This window comes from Denticeps clupeoides, unplaced genomic scaffold (assembly GCF_900700375.1).
Source record: "Denticeps clupeoides unplaced genomic scaffold, fDenClu1.1, whole genome shotgun sequence".
Classification (NCBI taxonomy): domain Eukaryota; kingdom Metazoa; phylum Chordata; class Actinopteri; order Clupeiformes; family Denticipitidae; genus Denticeps; species Denticeps clupeoides.
The window spans coordinates 101674-125461 of NW_021630094.1; the positions used below are offsets into that span (position 1 = coordinate 101674).

Here is a 23788-nt window from a genome sequence, read left to right on the forward strand (position 1 = left end):
ACTGCCATATTCTTGAGAGCGCCACCCCACCACTGGTGTTTGGTTACTGTTGTGTTTCCCTTTTACTGCTCTTAACAGAAGTGTTGAATAGTTTTGCAAGTACATAAATGATTTAAAGATATATCATGTCCTGATTGGTTTATTTTAATGGTATATTAGTGGGTAATACCTAGTAGTGTCATCCACATAATTCTAAGGTACACACAGTATTGCAGAGTGCACGCACAATAAGCACACCAAACTTTCCAATACACATATACTGTAAAATTGCTTGTAATTATTACGAGCAATGACATCAGTACAGGCATAAGTCAGTGTATGTACTATGCTTTTACAAAATGGCACACCCCAGATGTTGAGACAAACCATTGTGTGAGTACTTTTACTTAAAAAAAATACTTTAAAGTAAATTTAAAAGTAAGTACTTAATACTTTTACTTAAGTAAGATTGTTGATGAAGCACTTCTACTTTTCATTTCACTACTTTATCGCTGTCTGTCTCATTGTTGTCTACATGTTTTGTTTGTTTGCACTTTATGTCAGTTTGTAACGTTGTTTCAATGTTACATGTAACACCAGGTTCTGGAGAAACGTTGTAAGGTCAGACACATATATGTCTGAAATGACAAAGCTCAACTTCAGATTGTGTTGGTCCACTTCCATGAAGACTCGGGGTGATCGGGGCTCTGCTTTCAGGCAAGGTTTGTGGGTGCATATGTGGTGGATTCGAAGTTGAATGAGACCGAACAGGAAACAGAAAGCTTGAGTGTGCCATATCAACATCGCTTCTCGGCCTTTTGGCTAAGATCAAGTGTAGTATCTGTTCTTATCAGTTTAATATCTGATACGTCCCCCAGCGGGGGACTACATATTAAGCGGATTTATAGAACAGGGAGTCGGCAAAGGAGCTTGCTCCATCCGCTCCACGCATCGACCCAGTATTGCAGTGCCTCTGGGAGCGGTGCACTTTCTCTGGGGGCAGTGGTGGCCTAGCGGTTAAGGAAGCGGCCCAGTAATCAGAAGGTTGCCGGTTCGAATCCCGATCCGCCAAGGTGCCACTGAGGTGCCACTGAGCAAAGCACCGTCCCCACACACTGCTCCCCGGGCGCCGGTCATGGCTGCCCACTGCTCACTCAGGGTGATGGGTTAAATGCAGAGGACAAATTTCACTGTGTGCACTGTGTGCTGTGCTGCTGTGTATCACATGTGACAATCACTTCACTTTAATTAATTTCACTTTAACATGCTGAAAAGCTACGTTGAGCGAGAGAACATAGTGGTACAGGACGAAGCTGCAGAATAGTGAAATTCTGCACGATTTAGAAGCTCGTCTGTCCCACAGTCCGCAGGCAGGTTATTGGGTTAATTCAGCCACATGCCACTTTGTTCTCTGACACATCTATAGGTACGTCTACTTGTTGGAGAAGTCCATGCCTACTGGTTCATAAGCCTGATGGGACATTTCGGTTCGGTACTGATAACTGAAAGGTTGATGCGATCACTAAACCAGATTCATTTCCATTTCCTCGAATGGAAGACTGCGTAGACAAGGTTGGTGCAGCCAGAGTTGTCATGAAATGAGACCTTCTGCAGGTTACTGGCAGGTTCTGTTGACTCCTCGTGCTGCTGAGATCTCCGCCTTTGACGCTCGGTGATGCATTTGGGTTACGCAATGCCCCTGCTACCTTCTAGCACTTAATATGTTGCTGGAGTCCCTTGCTTTTATTGAGGTTTATTCAGATTATAATATAATCTATTCATCCACCTGGACCAGCACATTGAGGCATTAGAATTTTTCTAAGCGCCTTCAGCCAGTGTAACTAACCCTCAAGCGACTGTGACTTACTTAGGAGAAGAAGTGGGTCAAGGTCAAGTTTGACCCATGTAGGCCAAAGTTCGGGCTGTCATGAATTTCCCTGTCCCCAGTTTGAAACAGGAATTGCGCTGTTTGTCTTTTTTGGAGAAGGCTGGATTCTATCTGGGTTTTTTATCAGAACTTCTCAGATGTGTTCTGCCGTTAACCAAGCTGCTTCTTGGCAGAGCAACCTTGGTTTGGTCTCAGGACTGGAAGGAAGAGAAGGGAGGAAATACACGAGACAGACGCCCTGTTCGCAGTAGCAGTCTACCCTGCACTTCTTCATGGCCGCACTGCTTTGTTGTGTCATGGCTTAATTTGACTTCTTTCTGTTTATTAAAAATTGGTAAAAATGTTTGTAGCGTTTTCCTCCCTGTTTCCTGGACCAGGACTCTCCTGATCAAGAAGAATTAATTATATTGTATTCGTATATGTTGTTGTGAACATCACTTCAAGGTGACTTTTATAGATTGTTTCAGAAAAGACTGCAGAATAACCTCCCCTGAATAAACAGTAAATTCCCCTCCTCTTTAACAGAGACACATTTAAACACAATAACCAGTCAGTGCGTAACAGTGGAAGGACAATTTATTGCAGTTTCAAATAAACCAAACATACACAAATCCTGATGGTCAGGATCAAATAAAACTGTGTTTCATAACACAATGAAAAAAAAATTAAAATAATTGTCAGATAGGGAATCTATGAGCATTCAAAAAAATCTCAAACCAAAAATCAACATTTCATGTGTTTTAAATATAATACTTAAAATTGAACATATAATATAAGTCAAATATAAAATTTCCCCATATATAATATAGGTTAAAAAATGTCTGCTACAGCAATTAATTAAGCAACAGCAATATAATTGACAGGCGCCCGGGGAGCAGTGTGTGGGGACGTTGCTTTGCTCAGTGGCACTTCGGTCACAACTTGGCAGATCTGTATTCGAACCGGCAACCTTCTGATTACGGGGCCGCTTCCTTAACTGCTAGGCCACCACTGCCCTCACATTTCTATTCCCTCCTCAGCTTCGTTGTGCTCGTATGCCACTCTCTCCAGATGTTCTCTCCACGGGATGTTCCTGAAATGATCTCTGCACTCCAGACGTCCGTCTGATTGCCCAGCTTCTCTCTTACCTCCATTAAAACCACCATGTCACGAATTCCATAGAACAGAAATTGTGTTGGTCAGTCATGAATGGTCTACTTGTGTCTGGTTCCGGGGTGTCACCTTCCTGATCCTGCTGCCCTAATCACAGCTTTTGACACGGACAGTTTATGACGGTCTAAGCTGCTGTCTCACGGACCGAAAACATTTCATCACATTGGCAGCAACGTATTGCAGCATGAAGCTAATTACAATCCAAAAAAGCGAACCAGAATCACAGAGAAGAATTGTCACTCTCAGCTCTCCCCTTGTTTACAGCCCTTCTTCTTGTGCCAGTGGTGGGGCGCACCGAGTATACACTCGGCAAACTGATGCAAAAGAAAACGAAAGACCTGCTGCCATTGGCTACAGGAATGTAGACAGAAGAGGTGAACATCCTGCAACAAACAGCCAGAAATAAAATCAGACCTGATCAGAAACATCACGGCAGAAAGAATTTGGGGCGGGACATGATGGGGGATTTACCTGTTAGTTTTAGTCAGCAGGCCAAATGCCACCCCATGTTGTTCTGGTGAGTGGCTCTCACTCCCAATCTGCCTCTCCTCCTCCTGGGGACCAGGGCAATACTTCACCCTGCCTGGTAACCATGATGTTGTCGCTGTGGATCACCTTCATTTGGTGGAAATAAGATAGTGAGTGGGCCACCCTCATCAGTCATATCAAGTTTGATTCAGATTGAACGTTGCATGTGCAACTTACTGTTATATGGCGAGTCATGTTAATCCTAGGAAGTTTGGTGCAGATTGGGTGTTGTGGGCAAATGACACAAACGTCCTCTTCCATTGCAAATTCTTGATATTTTAAGTTACTTCTTGTGTCCACGTGGTGGCGCTGTGAACATTCCAGAAACATAATGCCCCTACGTTTTTCAGATCGGTATACTTACCAGTCTTATCGAGATTGTATAGAGACCCAGGACCCTCATCAGTCATATCAAGTTTGATTAAGGTTGGACGTTACATGTGTGAATGACAGCAATTTCCTGTTACACGGCGAATTATTAAAATTATTCAATGATTCCATGTGCAAACCACGTAACAAAATCTCACCTCAATCCTGCAAATTGCTCATAAATACAGTAAAAAAGGTCACGATTCATACTCTCACTAAACACAATGTTACTTTAGATTGACAATTGTTAATAAAACTGAAACCTAAACAGTCATCCTTACAGAGCTTGTTACCTGCATACCTACCTACCAACTTTAAGCACTATGAAGACTCATCTGACTGCACCTTCACAAAGACAATATCACAATATCACCTTCACAAAGTCAATATGCCCTGCCCCTAATTCACACTTCAGACCCTGAAATTAGAATAGTACACAATACATCACTTAATTGACACCCCACATTAAAATAAAAAAAAAAGATTCATACATTTACAAAACAATAATACTCATGATACATCCCTTAAATTATTATTACTACGAATACCCATTTTACCTCTGTGCATACCTCTATATTTCCCTAAACGCATTCCTGTTTTCACACTGACCCTCCTCACATTTTTTTCTGAAATACATATTTACCTTCCTCAACCCTGCAAATGAGCTCATAAATAAAAAAAAAAAAAAAAAAACACAAATGTTGCTTTTGCTTGACACAGTTGTTAATAAGAAAGCACAACCCTGCAACTAAGCTTTAAAAAACACATAATTAAACTAATTAAACTAATTAAAAGAGACAAGTGTTAATACTACAATCCAGACACAAAGCTTTTAAATAAAACAGTAAAAGAATAAAAAAAAGATTCATACCTTTCCAACCATGACCAACATAAAAATGGACGTAAAGCACTGAGAAGACTGATCTGACTACACAGTTCACAATAAAAAGAAAAAAAAAAAATCATACCTTTATAAAACAGTAAGACTCATAAAACACCACTTAAATTATTATTATTACAACAAAAACCACATTTACCTGCGTGCATACCTCTATATTTACTTAAATGCATTCCTTTTTTCTCACTAATCTACCTCACTTTTTTCTGAAATACATATTTACCAAATAAAAACAGCTCATAAATACAGTAACATAGAAAGTAACACTATGTTACTTTTTCTTGACACAGTTCTTAATAAGAAAACACAACACTGCAACTAAGCTTAAAAATAATTAGTAAAAAAAAAAAAGTCTTAATGCCATTAAAAAACAAAATTAAACTTATATGACAACAGACAAGTGTTAATCCAGCAACTAAGCTTTTAAATAAAACAGTGAAAGAATAAAAAAAAGATTCATACCTTTCCAGACATGACCAACATAAAAATGGATGTAAAGCACTGAGAAGACTGATCTGACTACACAGTTCACAATGAAAAGAAAAAGATTCATACCTTTATAAAAAAGTAATACTTATTAAACACCCCATAGATTATTCTTATTAAAAAACACACACTTTTACCTGCCTGCATACCTCTATATTTACCTAAATGAATTCCTGTTTTCACTTTTTTTACTGAAATACATATTTACCTACCTTAATGCGGTAAATGAGCTCATACATGCAGTAAAAAACATTGAGATTCATATCTTTACAGAAAAAAACTATATGAAAACAGACATAAAGCACTCTAAAGACTGACCTGACTACACAGTAACAAAGAAAAGAGAAATATGAGCTCATACATGCAGTAAAAAAAGGTCACGATTCATACTCTCACAATATTACTTTTGATTTGACAATTGATAATAAAACTCAAACCTGCAACCAAACTTGTAATTAACAGTAATCCTTACAGAGCTCGTTACCTGCGTATCTACCTACATACTTCAAGCACTATGAAAACTGATCTGACTCCAACTTCACAAAAACAATCAATACACCCTGCCTCTAATTCACACTTCAGAAGAACCTGAAATTATAATACTACAAAAAAAAAAAACACACAATATTACACTTAATTGACACCACACAATCACTGCAAATCATGCAAATGAGCTAATAAACACAGTAAAAATGTTGAGATTCATATCTTTCCAAATGTGATCAACATAAAAATGAACATCAAGCAATCTGAAGACTGATCTGACTGCACATTCACAAAGAAAAAATAAGAAAAAAAAAAAAAAGATTCATACCTTAACTAAACAGTAATACTCATGTAATACTCATGATATACCCCTTGAATTATTACAACAAAATCCAAAATTACCTGCCTGCATACCTCTATGTTTACCTGTTTCCACACTGACCTACCTCACATTTTTTATAAAATACATATTTTCTCACCTCAATCCTGCAAATGAGCCCATTAATACTGAAGAATCATGATTCAATTAATACCATAAAAAAAAACAATATCAAACTTAATTGACAACAGACAAGTGTTAATACTACAATCCAGCAACTAAGCTTAAAAAAAAAAAAAAAACAGTAAAAGAATAAAAAAAAGATTCATACCTTTCCAAACATGACCAACATAAAAATGGATGTAAAGCACTGAGAAGACTGATCTGACTAAAAAGATTCATACCTTTATAAAAAAGTAATACTCATAAAACACCCCTTAGATTATTATTATTACAAACAAAACACTTTTACCTGCCTACCTCTATATTTACCTAAATGAATTCCTGCTTTCACACTGACCCACCTCACTTTTCTTTCTGAAATACATATTTACCTTCCTCAATCCTACAAATGAGGTCATACATGCAGTAAAAAAAACATTGAGATTCATACCTTAACAGAAAAAAAACTATATTAAAATAGTCATAAAGCACTCTAAAGACTGACCTGACTACACAGTCACAAAAAAGAGTAAAGAAAAAAAAACCTTAACAGTAATACTCATAATACACCCTTTAAAAAAGTCGAGATTCATATTTTTCCATAAGAGACAAAGATGGACTTCAGGAACTCTGAAGACTGATCTGACTTCACCTCCTCTATAAATCTCACAGCCTTGTCCCCTAATTCACCTCTTTTTAAAGTCTGTCCTCCACCTGACCTGGTTGTTTTTCCTGACGTCGCGTCTCGTAATTCTACCTGATTCCTCGGTCGTGAGGGCTCCTCTTGTACGGCTGGGAAATAAAACCTGCTTTTTTGTGAGGTGAAACTGGGTGTTTTACCTGTCCAGAGACCGGACGGTTAGTTGGAGGGAAGTCTGGACGGTTCTGGTGATTCGACGTAAAAATAAGTTGATGACGAACTTTTTTTGTTATTCTTACCCACGACTGTAACCAGGACTCGTCTCCGTCAGTCGCGCGTTCCTTTTGTTCATCCATGAATCCTCGCCGTCGTGCACTGGGTGTCGCGGGGATCCTGTAATCCTCCTCTCCGTTCGGTCCTCGGTCCTGCTGCTCCTGCTACGTCCTTATCCGAGGGAGGCTTCTTTAGTTTGGGGCTGAAAGGTATTTATACAAAAGAGCGATGACGTCATCGTTTTTATCAGCCAATCACATGAGAGTTCTAAAAATCTGATTGGACGAAAACCGAGAGGGTAATATCCGCAGAACTAAATGGTTGAGATGAATATAAAAAAATTAAATATGTAAAGTAATGAACGTAACAAGACGTAACTGCAGTTTACAAAGACAGAGTGGAATGGTTTCTTTTATTTTGTGAATGACTAGACATATTTAGTATGCAGTTCAATATTTCATTTAATTTAATGCACAGTAATTTGATGAATTTCCCATTTGCATCCTAGATTTAGATTATATCTATATCTGTTGCAGTGTTTGTTATGGCGTCCGTCTCCACCTACCGGCAGCTGTGGGTAATGCGTACGGAGAGAGACTGGAAGTGCATTTCAGCGGAATCTGAGCGGCAGTTGCTGCGTTTTGAGCTCTATTTTTCTCTCCCTTTCGCTCAGCATCTTCACTATGTAAAAATATTAGTTCTATGCCAGGTAATATTTTGTTATTCCTTTATTGGACGTGTGTATATAGCCACGTTCTTTTAATTAATATTGAGTCCTCGATATTAATCTTAGGACTATAATCGAAAATTCCAGAGGAAATTTTGATGGGCCTGTCCGGGCATTGGTCACAGCTGCGGGCGTGGCATTTGTAAAATGGGGCTTCTTTTAAGTGGTACTGCAGTATCACTTAAAAGAAGCCCCATTTTACAAATGCTACCAATGCTAAAATTAGCATTCAATGCATTCTAATGGGAAAATGACCCAGTTTGAGCGTTAATAGCTCGGCCACGCCTAGTCCGATCGCTTATAAAAGTAATAGCACACCTCACACAATAAAGTACTAATTTTTGATATATAGCACACCGGTGTGCGTGCTTCGGTACGACCCGCATTAAGTGCCGAAAAAAGGCTGACATAATAAATAAATACATTTTTTCTCGCCCATTGACATTTTTTTGTTTTTTTCAAATTTGTGCATGATCTGTAAGTCAGACAGAGACAAATATATCAAAACGTCGGTCTTAACGAGATCTACGAGACAACATTAAACACATTAACTTTTTTGTCTGTCAAACCGTCTGGACACAAAGTCCAAAAAAGTTCAATTTTGGACAAGAATAATAAACACGTTCCAAAAACGCTTTTTGGGGAATTGCGCACAGACCGTAAACCCGGCCGAGCCAAGCCATATGTCAAACCGTGCGGAACGAAAAGCCACACGACCTGACATGAAATTCGTGTGTGTCCTCTGAACCGTGTCATCGCAAGTTTTTCACACTTTTAATGGTTTGGCCACGTTTTGTGTCATTTTGTGCGGAGAGGTCAGGCCTTCAGGCCTTTTTGTGCGTTTCACGGTCTTAGCGTGGCAGCCACAAATGCAAGACATGGCCTTTTTTGCCTTTTTTTTCCTATTTCCTATGTTTTCCTGACAACTGTTGGTGGTAGCAACACATCCAATATGTCAGATTGTGTGTCTCGGCGAGGCCTTCGTTACTTTTTACACTTTGAACACGATTTGTGGGCAGGCCGTACGACATACCAAAACATATTGTTATATGTCATCTTGTTATTGTTCATATATGTTATTGTATGTTATCGCATACTGTAATGTGAATTTCCTGTTCTTTCAGTTTCACCTCAATAAAACGACATTTTTAGAACCATAGAACCACGTCTCGTTGATGGGGAAGGCATTTAATAGACTGACCAATTACGCTGCTTAGTGAGGAGGGCAGAACAGTATATTATCCCGTTCTGAACAAATACAGGGAGTTCAGAATTATTAGGCAAGTTGTATTTTTGAGGAATAATTTTATTATTGAACAACAACCATGTTCTCAATGAACCCAAAAAACTCATTAATATCAAAGCTGAATGTTTTTGGAAGTAGTTTTTAGTTTGTTTTTATTTTGAGCTATTTTAGGGGGATATTTGTGTGTGCAGGTGACTATTACTGTGCATAATTATTAGGCAACTTAACAAAAAACAAATATATACCCATTTCAATTATTTATTTTTACCAGTGAAACCAATATAACATCTCCACATTCACAAATATACATTTCTGACATTCAAAAACAAAACAAAAACAAATCAGCGACCAATATAGCCACCTTTCTTTGCAAGGACACTCAAAAGCCTGCCATCCATGGATTCTGTCAGTGTTTTGATCTGTTCACCATCAACATTGCGTGCAGCAGCAACCACAGCCTCCCAGACACTGTTCAGAGAGGTGTACTGTTTTCCCTCCTTGTAAATCTCACATTTGATGATGGACCACAGGTTCTCAACGGGGTTCAGATCAGGTGAACAAGGAGGCCATGTCATTCGTTTTTCTTCTTTTATACCCTTTCTTGCCAGCCACGCTGTGGAGTACTTGGACGCGTGTGATGGAGCATGGTCCTGCATGAAAATCATGTTTTTCTTGAAGGATGCAGACTTCTTCCTGTACCACTGCTTGAAGAAGGTGTCTTCCAGAAACTGGCAGTAGGACTGGGAGTTGAGCTTGACTCCATCCTCAACCCGAAAAGGCCCCACAAGCTCATCTTTGATGATACCAGCCCAAACCAGTACTCAACATCCACCTTGCTGGCGTCTGAGTCGGACTGGAGCTCTCTGCCCTTTACCAATCCAGCCACGGGCCCATCCATCTGGCCCATCAAGACTCACTCTCATTTCATCAGTCCATAAAACCTTAGAAAAATCAGTCTTGAGATATTTCTTGGCCCAGTCTTGACGTTTCAGCTTGTGTGTCTTGTTCAGTGGTGGTTGTCTTTCAGCCTTTCTTACCTTGGCCATGTCTCTGAGTATTGCACACCTTGTGCTTTTGGGTACTCCAGTGATGTTGCAGCTCTGAAATATGGCCAAACTGGTGGCAAGTGGCATCTTGGCAGCTGCACGCTTGACTTTTCTCAGTTCATGGGCAGTTATTTTGCGCCTTGGTTTTTCCACACGCTTCTTGCGACCCTGTTGACTATTTTGAATGAAACGCTTGATTATTCGATGATCACGCTTCAGAAACTTTGCAATTTTAAGAGTGCTGCATCCCTCCTCAAGATAGCTCACTATTTTTGACTTTTCTGAGCCTGTCAAGTCCTTCTTTTGACCCATTTTGCCAAAGGAAAGGAAGTTGCCTAATAATTATGCACACCTGATATAGGGTGTTGATGTCATTAGACCACACCCCTTCTCATTACAGAGATGCACATCACCTAATATGCTTAGTTGGTAGTAGGCTTTCGAGCCTATACAGCTTGGAGTAAGACAACATGCATGAAGAGGATGATGTGGACAAAATACTCATTTGCCTAATAATTCTGCACTCCCTGTAAACAGTAAATTCCCCTCCTCTTTAACATTTGAACACAATAACCAATCAGTGTGTAACAGTGGAAGGACCATTTTTAGCACAGTTTAAAATAAATCAAACACACACAAATAATTTATTTTATGCCAAATAAAATTTTGTTTTATAACACAGTGAAAGAAATGTAAAATAATGGTCAGATTATTGGATATTTAAATTAAACATGTAATATAATATATATACAAACCCACTTTTCATGTTATTGACCAGACACATTTCCTACTTTAAAAATAATGTTGAGAATAAGAACCTTTTTTTTTTAATCTGAGGTTATAACAGTTGTGAAGTGCTCCAAACAATATGTGAGGCTTCCAGCTTTGCTATGTAGAAAGCAGTTTTAGCAGCGGTGAGGTTAGTGGAGAATTTGCATAGAAGATATTGATTCTGATAAAAGAGTCGGGATCAAGCTGTAATTTCTCATATTTTCTCTTAGTTTCACAACGCGTCAGATAACCAGTGGTGGAATGTAACAAAGTATTTGGACTTTGTTACCGTACTTAAGTACATTTTTACGTATCTGTACTTTACTTAAGTAAAAATATTTTTTTTTACTCCATTACATTTTGCGGCAATTAACATGGACATTCAACATGGACCCAGAGTCTTTGCTAGTATAATGTTCAGCTCAGTGTTGTGCCAGTTCAGAGCTCAAAAAATGAACTAGTTCACGTTCGTTCTTTATTTATTTATTTATTTTTTCATTTTTTAACATTTTCAATACAACGTCCTTCTATCCGAACCTCCTTCAGTCTTTTCCTTCTATCTGTCATACAACTGAACAATCACAGATATGTTACATTAAAACCAATTTTGAGGTTGAGAATAGATCTTACCACTTAAGCAACACATTGTGTTATGCTGACAGTGGAACAAAACAAGGTGCAGGTATACTGTATATGGACATTTTATTCAGACAACATTAACACAAAATGTTAATGTTAAACTTACAGTGCTCAGAAAAGATCAGAAAGTAAACAATCAGTAACACCCGCTGTCTTTCAGTCCGTTTTTTAACCTTATCCAACTAGTGAAAATGTAGACAAACTGCTTGTGCAGAGGCGTCCGGACTCGAAGCACCAGCCATGCTAGCCTGTAACCAGCAAACTTTAAAACGTGAGCGGCGTTCAGTCTCGCCAGAGTGAACGTCACTCACGTTCACGTTCATAATATTTAAACTGATTTGTTCAGTTCAGCGTTCACGAAAAATAGGAACATTGAATGCGTTCATGCACACAACTGGTCCAGCTTGGCTGGAAGTGGTGCTTTCCGCCTGAGGGTTCTTCAATAAAGCAGCAGAAACTTGACAACACCAAAGCCTCTCTACAGACTGTTGGACAGCTCATAGGCAAAGCTTCATTGGGGTTACTGCCCTCTGGATTGATTCAGATAACCTAGAAAGACTGAAAGGCTGCAAAAGGCTGAAAGGGGCACATACTTATGACATGCTAGCCAGTACTCTCAATGACATTCATACAGAATGTCATTTTCACAGCGTGAACAAATTGTTAGGAGCACGACAGATAATGCCTCAAACTTTATTAAGGCCTACAGAGTTTTTGCATGTGAAGATGAAGGAAGTTCAACTGAAGAAGAGAGGGAAAATGTAAATGAAAGTGCGGAGGAAGATGATCCAGAAGAGGAGACAGAGGGTGTTGAAGTTGAGGCTTTGATGGAGGAAGAAGATGAGTGCTCTGAATATCAACTCTCAAAACATCACCGTTGTGCCTGCCATCTTTTGAATTTGATCTCAACTGCAGATGCTAAAAAAGCTGAATCGAATGTTGTGTACAGGAAGATGTCTCGTGCAGCATTTGCCAAGTGCTCAGCTCTTTGGAATAAGACTGCCCGCTCATCTATCGCTGCGGAGGTTATTGAAAGGGAGTGCAAACTGCAACTCATCCGTCCAGTTGATACCAGATGGAACTCTCTCTTCCTTGCAGTTGAGCGGCTACTGAGGATATTTAGAGAAAGTGGAGAAGGAGCTGTCAGAGCAGTGACCATTGCACTTAAAGTCCCCATGTAAGTTTGACTTGGAGCAGATGCACAGTTATAATATGGTTGGCTATGGATTGTGTGCCATAATATTGTAGTTCACTAATCATTTACACCTCATTTAATTGAACTGCAGTAGTATATCCTATAATTATTTAGATAACTTAGAACACAATAAGCATATCAGTCATGTCTGTTTCATATCTATGCTGACAGGCCACAAATTCATATTTTAACAACTTTTTGCAGACACAATCTGAAATAATTAAAAATAGTTTGTTGAATGATGTGTGTAATAACATTATGTATATCTAGGTGTGTGACAAATTCCTTATATCACTTGATGACATTCTGCATATTCCAATACTGTGTATTACAGGTTCAGCCCTGCAGAACTTGCTTTCTTGACAGAATATGCATCAACCATGAACCCAGTATCCAAGGCAGCCAACATGTTGCAGGCAGAGGTGGATGTCCACATGGGATGGGTGTTACCAACTATAACCGTCCTGACTGTGAAGATGGACGCCTCCAAAAGCCATCCAAGTTCTGCCAGCCACAGATCTCTGCCCTTCAAGAAGGAATACAGCGGCGGTTTGGTGACATGCTTACTGACCCTGAACTCATTGCTGCTGCAATTTTACTTCCCAAGTTTCGCACATCGTGGACAAGCAATGAGGATTTGCTAAGGTTGGGTAAGTAATTTAAATCATTTATTTCATTGGCAAGTGTTTAATTGACAAGGAAACCTTGCAAAGAACCTTTTCTGATCCTGCCAGTTAATCTAAAAATATGTTGTTGCAACTAGGAGACCGTGGGAAATTCCAAAGTGATAATTATGTTTTTTACAAGGTTAGAGAGAAATACAGTTGTTACGTCCTCTGACGTATTTATTTTATGTTTATTATATTGTAAACATGAATTGTCATGCTACAGTATGTTGTGTTTCTCTCTCTTCTTTTTCTCTTTTGTCTTTTCTTTCTCTCATCTACCACACTGCCAGCTTGGTGGAGCTCAGCTGTGCCTAACTGCACCAATCACCGCTGGATCCACATTGGCTAACGAGGGGAGCTCTGTGGAGTTAAAGGCTGCCGACACCTGAAGGACAGGGGAGGGTGTTTTGTGGACAGGCGGAGTAGAGTAGAGTAGAGTAGAGTAGAGTAGAGTAGAGTAGAGTAGAGTAGAGTAGAGTAGAGTAGAGTAGAGTAGAGTAGAGTAGAGCAGAGTAGAGCAGAGCAGAGCAGAGCAGAGCAGAGCAGAGCAGAGCAGAGCAGAGCAGAGCAGAGCAGCGCAGCGCAGCGCAGCGCAGCTTAGGAGAAGGTGCCCTCCTGCTTTCTGACCAGCTCACTAGAGAGTGTTGTGTTTTCTCCTGCCTTAGACATTAGCTTGTGTGCTATTGCTCGTGCTATTTGTTAGCTTGTTATTTGTGCTAAGGTGCTAGCCTCAACTTCACCTTCACCCGTTGTCATCTTGTTAGTTATTACTACAGCTCTGTTCCTACTCTTTTTCTGAAACTTGAGTTCTTTGTTTTATTTACTTACTTATTTTATAAGGAGCAGTAGGGAGAAGGACGCCATTTACTTTTGGTCATCTTTTCTCATGTGTTGAGTTAGTAAGGGAGCCAGGTAAGACTTCTGTTTATTTGATATTTTCTTTTGTGAGGTTACCTGAGTTTCTTTAACACTAAGTTAGAACTGTTAGGTTTGTTATTTTGGCCTTGTTCCCTCCTGAAGTTTGTTTTGCTCCCTGTTTTGGATATTTGAGTTATAAATAAAATCTTTTCGTTTAGCATTTGAGATTAGTGTGATCTTTTCTGAGTGTTGGGACAGGGGAAAAGCAAATTAGACATTGTATTCAGGTTTGTAGATAAAAACGCTGCTATCTTAATTTTTGTTACTTCTCTTCCACCCCTAGACATGAGGAGAACGTAACAAGCTTAATGGTTCCTGTATTCTGTGTTTGGGTTGTTGTTATGTAGGCATGGACTACATCAAGAGTCACTTGGAGTACCAAGCCTCATCACCAGACAGCCATTCTGGGTCAGAGGAGGAGGACTTCTTTGGCCATATGAAGGGAAACGTCCAAGAAACCACAAGACAGCTGGATGCCTACCTGGCCAACTCGGTTGCCTCCATAGACACTCGTCGGTGCCCTAAGTTTTTTTTTCTGCAATCAATAGATCATTGACAAGATTTACAATTACATCTGTTTTTCACATAGACTTGTCTTTTGTTAAAGAAAAAACTCTTAACAAAAAGTATTGATAATGCTAGGTTGATCAGGGGTCTGAATAGCATTTATACTGGCATATTCTTAAGAGAGCCACACCCACGCCAACGGTCAAATTTTATTTTCAAGGTCTTTTTGTTTCTCATTCTAACATCTGCCTTTTGTATTGACTAAGTGTTGTGTTATCCATTATTAGGCCAATGTTTTTTGCTTTTCTGCAATCATTGGAACATTAACTTGGTATTTACCAGTTTTACAGTTGCGCTACATTTGTTTTTCATGCAAGCCAGGATAAAGGACTTTGGAAAGTAACTCTTGTTGAACAGAATGTGCTGGTGATACGAAGCTGGTGATATGTACTGCCATATTCTGTTTCCCTTTTACTGCTCTTAACAGAAGTGTTGAATAGTTTTGCAAGTACATAAATGATTTAAAGATATATCATGTCCTGATTGGTTTATCTTAATGGTATATTAGTGGGTAATACCTAGTAGATAACTTGTCATCCACATAATTCTAAGGTTCACACAGTATTGCAGAGTGCACACACAATAAGCACACCAAACTTTCCAATACACATATACTGTAAAATTGCTTGTAATTATTACGAGCAATGACATCAGTACAGGCATAAGTCACTATACAGGGAGTGCAGAATTATTAGGCAAGTTGTATTTTTGAGGAATAATTTTATTATTGAACAACCATGTTGTCAATGAACCCAAAAACTCATTAATATCAAAGCTGAATGTTTTTGGAAGTAGTTTTTAGTTTGTTTTTATTTTAGGGGGATATCTGTGTGTGCCGGCGACTATTACTGTGCATAATTATTAGGCAACTTAACAAAAAACAAATATATACCCATTTCAATTATTTATTTTTACCAGTGAAACCAATATAACATCTCCACATTCACAAATATACATTTCTGACATTCAAAAACAAAACAAAAACAAATCAGCGACCAATATAGCCACCTTTCTTTGCAAGGCCACTCAAAAGCCTGCCATCCATGGATTCTGTCAGTGTTTTGATCTGTTCACCATCAACATTGCGTGCAGCAGCAACCACAGCCTCCCAGACACTGTTCAGAGAGGTGTACTGTTTTCCCTCCTTGTAAATATCACATTTGATGATGGACCACAGGTTCTCAATGGGGTTCAGATCAGGTGAACAAGGAGGCCATGTCATTAGTTTTTCTTCTTTTATACCATTTCTTGCCAGCCACGCTGTGGAGTACTTGGACGCGTGTGATGGAGCATTGTCCTGCATGAAAATCATGTTTTTCTTGAAGGATGCAGACTTCTTCCTGTACCACTGCTTGAAGAAGGTGTCTTCCAGAAACTGGCAGTAGGACTGGGAGTTGAGCTTGACTCCATCCTCAACCCGAAAAGGCCCCACAAGCTCATCTTTGATGATACCAGCCCAAACCAGTACTCCACCTCCACCTTGCTGGCGTCTGAGTCGGACTGGAGCTCTCTGCCCTTTACCAATCCAGCCACGGGCCCATCCATCTGGCCCATCAAGACAGTTATTTTGGCAGTTATTTTGCGCCTTGGTTTTTCCACACGCTTCTTGCGACCCTGTTGACTATTTTGAATGAAACGCTTGATTGTTCGATGATCACGCTTCAGAAGCTTTGCAATTTTAAGAGTGCTGCATCCGTCTGCAAGATATCTCACTATTTTTTACTTTTCTGAGCCTGTCAAGTCCTTCTTTTGACCCATTTTGCCAAAGGAAAGGAAGTTGCCTAATAATTATGCACGCCTGATATAGGGTGTTGATGTCATTAGACCACACCCCTTCTCATTACAGAGATGCACATCACCTAATATGCTTAATTGGTAGTAGGCTTTCGAGCCTATACAGCTTGGAGTAAGACAACATGCATGAAGAGGATGATGTGGACAAAATACTCATTTGCCTAATAATTCTGCACTCCCTGTATATACTATGCTTTTACAAAATGGCACACCCCAGATGTTGAGACAAAGTGAGTACTTTTACTTAAAAAAAATACTTTAAAGTAAATTTAAAAGTAAGTACTTAGGACTTTTACTTAAGTAAGATTGTTGATGTAGCACTTCTACTTTTCATTTCACTACTTTATCGCTGTCTGTCTCATTGTTGTCTACATGTTTTGTTTGTATTCACATTATGTCAGTTTGTAACGTTGTTTCAATGTTACATGTAACACCAGGTTCTGGAGAAACGTTGTACGGTCAGACACATATATATCTGAAATGACAAAGCTCAACTTCAGATTGTGTTGGTCCACTTCCATGAAGACTCGGGGTGATCGGGGCTCTTCTCTCAGGCAAGGTTTGTGGGTGCATATGTGGTGGATTCGAAGTTGAATGAGACCGAACAGGAAACTGAAAACTCGAGCGTGCCATATCAACATGCTGAGAAGCTACGTTGAGCGAGAGAACATAGTGGTACAGGACGAAGCTGCAGAATAGTGAAATTCTGCACGATTTAGAAGCTCATCTGTCCCACAGACCGCAGGCAGGTTATTGGGTTAAGTCAGCCACATGCCGCTTTGCTCTCTGACACATCTGGAGGTACGTCTACTTGTTGGAGAAGTCCATGCCTACTGGTTCATAAGCCTGATGGGACATTTCGGTTCGGTACTGATAACTGAAAGGTTGATGTGATCACTAAACCAGATTCATTTCCATTTCCTCGAATGGAATGCGTAGACAAGGTTGGTGCAGCCCGAGTTGTCATGAAATGAGACCTTCTGCAGGTTACTGGCAGGTCCTGGTGACTCCTCGTGCTGCTGAGATCTCTGCCTTTGTTACACCTGATAACTGTCTGCAGTGCTCGGTGATGCCATTTGGGTTACGTAATGCGCCTGCTACCTTCTAGTGCTTCATATGTCACTGGAGTCCCTTTCTGTGAAGGTTATTCAGATTATAATATAATCTATTCATCCACCTGGACCAGCACATTGAGAAATTAGAACTTTTTTTAAGCGCCTTCAGCCAGTGTAACTAACCCTCAAGCGAAAGTGACCTACTTAGGAGAAGAAGTGAGTCAAGGTCAAGTTCGACCCATGTAGGCCAAAGTTTTTCCCTGTCCCCAGTTTGAAACAGGAATTGCGCTGTTTGTCTTTTTTGGAGAAGGCTGTATTCTATCTGGGTTTTTTGTCAGAACTTCTCAGATGTGTTCTGCCGTTAACCAAGCTGCTTCTTGGCAGTGCAACCTTGGTTTGGTCTCAGGACTGGAAGGAAGAGAAGGGAGGAAATACACGAGACAGACGCCCTGTTCACAGTAGCAGTCTACCCTGCACTTCTTCTTGGCCGGACTGCTTTGTCTTTGTGTCAAGGATTAATTTTACATCTTTCTGCTTATTAAAAGTTGGTAAAAATGTTTGTAGCGTTTTCCTCCCTGTTTCCTGGACCAGGACTCTCCTGATCAAGAAGAATTAATTATATTCTTCGTATTTTGTAGCAGTCAGTCAATATTGAGAAGGCCAGAACTGATGGTCAAATGATGATTTATTGAAGCCGTCCGTGTCATCAACCAACGTAAGAGCTAAGCAAGAGCAGATACCAATAATTACGATCACATCCCCAGTCATGCACAGCACCTTACGTTAGTATATTTCTTTCCCTTAGCATAACAAATCACGTCTTTTCTCACAAACATTACAAGATGCTCAAATATACTTTAGTCATCGTTACTGTTGGAAAATGTATATAAGTTATCATGCTATTAACCTTTACTACCTTTTTGACATATATATCCCACATGTATTAAACTCTATTAATCCTTTTGACATATATATATATCTCGCATGCATTAAACTATATTAATCTTTTTAATATGCGCACTACATTGAATCATAAGCCTCTTCAGAAACTGGTGGGCTAAAGGCTGTTTGCAGAACAGAATGACCGCGACTTGATAAGAGGAGGCCTGCAGCCGCGGAGAAGCAAGAAAAACAAGAAGACCTTGGCGATGGAGCGTCTACCAAAGAGACAACCCTACATGCAAATTATAAGCTTATTTGGTGTGATCCTGTGATGAATGTACCGCCCTATTATTGAATAAAAAGAGAGGAAGCGGAAGAGACGGCAGAGCTTTTTGGAGGCTGCTGTATTGGTCGTCTCTGATCGCTCTCCTTGCAAGTAAAAGAACTCAACTTCTTCGTGTCATTTTTCTCTGGTTTATAAGTGTTGGAACGGCGTACAACTCTAACATTTTATTGGTCCTTCGAGCCGGATTCCAAGACACCAAAGGACTCCAGCGGGCGGGACGGATACCAGGAAATCCTTGGCCAAGGCTGACTCCTTAGTAGGGGTCAGAGACAGACCCCTTTGGGGACTGGGAGGCCGACCCGTCGGTTGGGATCTGGAGGTTGACGGAATCTTACGAGTGAGAGAAGGCACGGGGGTAAGTTGACTTCTGTTTAAAAGAAATGGAATGAATGGTAACAAGAGGTTACAAGAGGTTACAAGAGGTAACAAGAGGTTACAAGAGGTAACAAGAGGTTACAAGAGGTTACTTAAAGGAAACAAACCCTGGGTATTCTAGACTCTGGCAGGTAACAAAGACAGTTAAATTCCGTGGGGGGGCGGACCCCTCCCGTAAAGGGTTAAAATCCGCGGGGAGGACGGACTCCTCTGTCAGTGAAAAGGAACGTTCAATAGTAAAATAAGTGATTTAAAACTCATACAGGTGTATGAGAGTGCGCGCGGGTGTGAGTGTGTGGATGAGTGGGGGTGAAAGTCACTAGACGGACACTCCATACAAAACCTCACAGGGAAGGAAACAGCGACCCCTCGTGGATGCAGAGGCAAGGTATTTCCACCCCAAATGATTTGAGGTAGAAGTGAAATACACCACGAGAGGAATTTTGATACGCTGTCCTGTGAACAAATACCAGTGTTTTAGGATACCCCAGGTACAACACACTGGCCCAAATTTAGGTCAAAATGGGTAAGGGATCCAGTAAACCAGAACTGAAAGAAGAACTAAAATGTAAAGACTGGAAGTATGTAGAGCAGATTAACAAAGCCTACGTCGAGCCGTTAAATAAATGGATAACAAAATACGGGTTTGATGGAGTAAAAAGAGTAAAAAGCCTAATTGAGTTACAGGGAGTCATAAAACATACATGTAAAAATAAGGAGAAGCAAATGAAGCGAGAAGGGGTTGAGGCTTTAATACAGTGGATAAAGATAGCAGGAAAGAGAGAAGAAGGGGAGAGGAAGATAAGACAGGCTAGAGAGAATGCAGCACGTGAGGAGGAAAGGGAGAGAGAGGATCAGGCAGTTAAAGTGATGGAAGTGGAGAAAACTATTCTGTTTCTCCGCAAAGAAGACCATGAAGAAACTGGAAGTAGGGGAAGTCAGAGGGAAGGGGTGCGTAGGAGTAGGGGGCAATGGGGGCCGCTAGTGCAGCCACCAGCGCTTCCCTCTGTGCCTGCAGCTCCTCCCCTGTATCTGGATATGGGATATGGCATATCCACGCCATGCACATAGACAAACTGATAAGAACTAAAAGGAAAAGACAAACCTATAAAAAAAAATGACACCTTTTGGGAAAACACTATGCGGGATACAGACACATTTTACCATGTAGGCAGAGATAGAGAGAGACAGGGAGGACGCAGGGGAAGAAGAAGAGGGGGTGTCCAAGGACGAGGGTGGAACACACAGGGCCAATGGAGAGCAGGCTGCTGGTCCTGTGGGAAGGCTGGGCACATAGCCAGAGACTGTCTAGCAGGGCCGGGAGATAAGGGAGTAGTAGGGAGATCAGTAAATGGGGGTACAACAATAGTCACTGCTTCTAAACCAGTTTGGGTGAGAGACCCCAAAGGAACATCATGTAAAACGTGTCCATCCTTTTTATCCCAGAATGCCCTGTTAATTTGCTGGGAAGAGACGGCTTACTTAAATTAGGTTTGGCACTCGTCTCCACTCCGTAACAGGTGTGGAGCTCATGCCCTCTGACGAACTACATGTCACCATGTGGTATAAAAACTCTCCTTGACCTGATCCAATATACGAAAAGAAATTGTCACGACTCACGCCAACAACCATAGTCATTCTTTATGTTTACTCGGACGGGCAAGGTAACGTGGTGGCGGGGGTCGCTTTACCTAGCAATGCTCCGGGTTGGTATCCACCGCACATCTCACAGTATACAAACAGAGAGAGGAGTTGGAAGTCGTTGGGCACCATAGTTCAAGAAGGTGACAGCGCAACGGATTTGGGCAGACATGTGGGACAAATTAGAGCATAATTTGGAAATGGCTGTATTGGACAATACAGACCAAGACTGGAGTACATCCAGAAACCAGTGACATTTTCTGCTCACTGAAGAAGATGAATCAGAACTAGCACAAACCCCCCTGTCCATATGTACAAATCCCTCAATCATTGTGGTCACAAGGACCGTCTGATGTTGGACTGATAAAAGGAATTTTGCCGGTACAAGTCAGACCCAAAACAGAATATCGGCCTTGCATAAGACAATATCCGCTTAATCCTGACACACTAGAAGGCACACCAGTGATACGTGACTTACAGCAAGCAGGGGTTATTATAGAGAGAGATTATTCCCCCTGCAATATACCTATATTCCCGGTGAAAAAGCAAGCTTTCTCGGTGGGATGGAGAATGGTGCAGGATCTGCAGGCAGTAAATGCTGCAGTAGTACAGCGAGCTCCGTGTGTGCCTGACCCACACACATTACTAAATTCCAAATTCTAAAGACCAGATGCGCAAATATTTACTGTGGTTGACATTAGTAATGCCTTTTTCTCCATTCCCATAGACCCAGACAGCCAATTTTGGTTCGCTTTTACATTTAAGGGGAAACGATACACCTATACTAGGCTTCCCCAGGGCTATTGCGAAAGCCCTACTATATATTCCCAAGCCATGCATGCCAGCATGTCCAAATTTCAACCACCGGGGGGAAGTCAGATTCTACTTTACGTTGATGATATATTAGTGGCTTCTCCGAGTCTAGATGCATGTAAAAACGACACTGTGGCCCTCTTAAATCACCTAGCTAAAGAGGGGCACAAAGTTAGTAAAAACTAATTGCAATTGTGGAATCCACAAGTCAAATACCTGGGACACCACGTCAGTGCAGGCGGCAGAACTATTCTAGAAGAACGGAAAACAGCGGTCCTACAGGCGCCAAAACCAATTAATAAAAAACAAATGATGTCATTCTTAGGATTAACTAATTATTGTAGAAGTTGGGTACCAAATTACGCTGAGATTACTTCCCCACTCACGGCTTTAATTTACACTGAAGACCTGAAAATGACATCACCGCTAAATTGGACGTCAGAAGCAGAAAAAGCTTTTTGTGATATTAAACAGGCGCTGACCTCCAATTTAGCTCTAGCCTTGCCAAATTATAGTAAACCATTTATACAAATGGTGGACTGCAAAGACAAATATATGACTTCTGTCCTAGGCTGACAACATGGAGACAACCTGGAGACAACCGCCCCCCCCACTTATTTTTCATCCAAATTAGATAATGTAGCCCGCGCATTGCCACACTGTGTGAGGGCGGTGATAGCGGCGTCCATGGCAGTAGAAGCAAGTGCCGGAATAGTTTTATTCCACCCATTGACCCTTAAGGTCCCACATGCAGTGGCTGCTTTACTACTGCAAACCAATATGATCTTTTTATCACCTGCAAGGCACCTCTCCTGCATGGCCACGTTGCTGTCACAGCCACATCTCACTATCGAACGATGCACCACATTTAACCCAGCCACATTGTTAACTTTACCCGATGACGGAGAACAACACGACTGCCAAGCACTCGCAGAACACACAGCTAAATCTAGATTAGATTTAAGTGACCAACCTTGCCTCAGGGTGAGGTAATATTCATCGATGGCTCTTCAAAGAAAAATTATTTGGGAAAAACATAAACGGGCTACGCCATGGTGACAGCAGTGATTAAAGCTGACAACTTACCATCGACTTTTTCAGCGCAAGCAGCCAAAATAATTGCTCTAACTGAGGCTTGTAAATTAATGAAAGGGAAAGATGTTACTATATATATACTGATAGCCAATATACATTTGCTCAGTACTGGCGGAATAGGGGAATGGTTACATCTACAGGAAAATACAAGTGCAGGACAGGAGTTCTGATGAGACACTCCAGCCTCTGTGTGTGTGTGTGTGTGTGGGGGGGGGAATGTGCGTCTACACGCATTGGCAGACCTTATCTCTCTGGTATGTGTGTGTGTGTGTGTGTGGGGCCTATCTATCTCTCTCTCTCGTTTTGTTTTGGAACTCTTAGCAATAGATTTTACCGTCTGGGCATCAGCACAGCGATTTACAACGGGTCTCCACCTTATTCAGATTTAAAGGGAATATGGGAAATATTTTGAATTTACATTTTGTGTATCTTGTTTGTTTGTTTTCTTTTCTTTCTGAGAGTTTTAAAATTAAGTTTGTGAAAAACTGGGGAAAATATATACATTACATCTAAACTGCAATTTTAAATGAATATTGTACTGTTGTATGTACACTTTGGGTTCTTTTTTCTGGGTTTTGTGTTGTTTTATTTTATTTAAGAAGGGAGATTTCCCAACGGCTGCACTGTTTGCCTCTGTTACTGTGTCTTTGAATAAGGTCCATCACACCTACACTGACCTACACTGACACTCACGCTGAATACGAAGACATAACACACTGATACGCATCCCTCTGACAAGTGAATTTTTTTCTTTTCTCATTGTTGATTCTAGTGCAGCCATGTAAAAAAGAACAGTGGAAGACATAAAAAAAAAAAAAAAAAAAGGCTTC

General features: G+C 40.6%; 1 non-coding gene across 1 annotated transcript; it reads left to right on the forward strand.

Moving 5' to 3' along the window:
* Window positions 1-781: 781 nt before the first annotated feature.
* Window positions 782-972, forward strand: LOC114783391 (U2 spliceosomal RNA). Its single transcript, XR_003748473.1, has one exon. It is a non-coding gene; the product is annotated as a U2 spliceosomal RNA (small nuclear RNA).
* The last annotated feature ends 22816 nt before the right edge of the window (window positions 973-23788 follow it).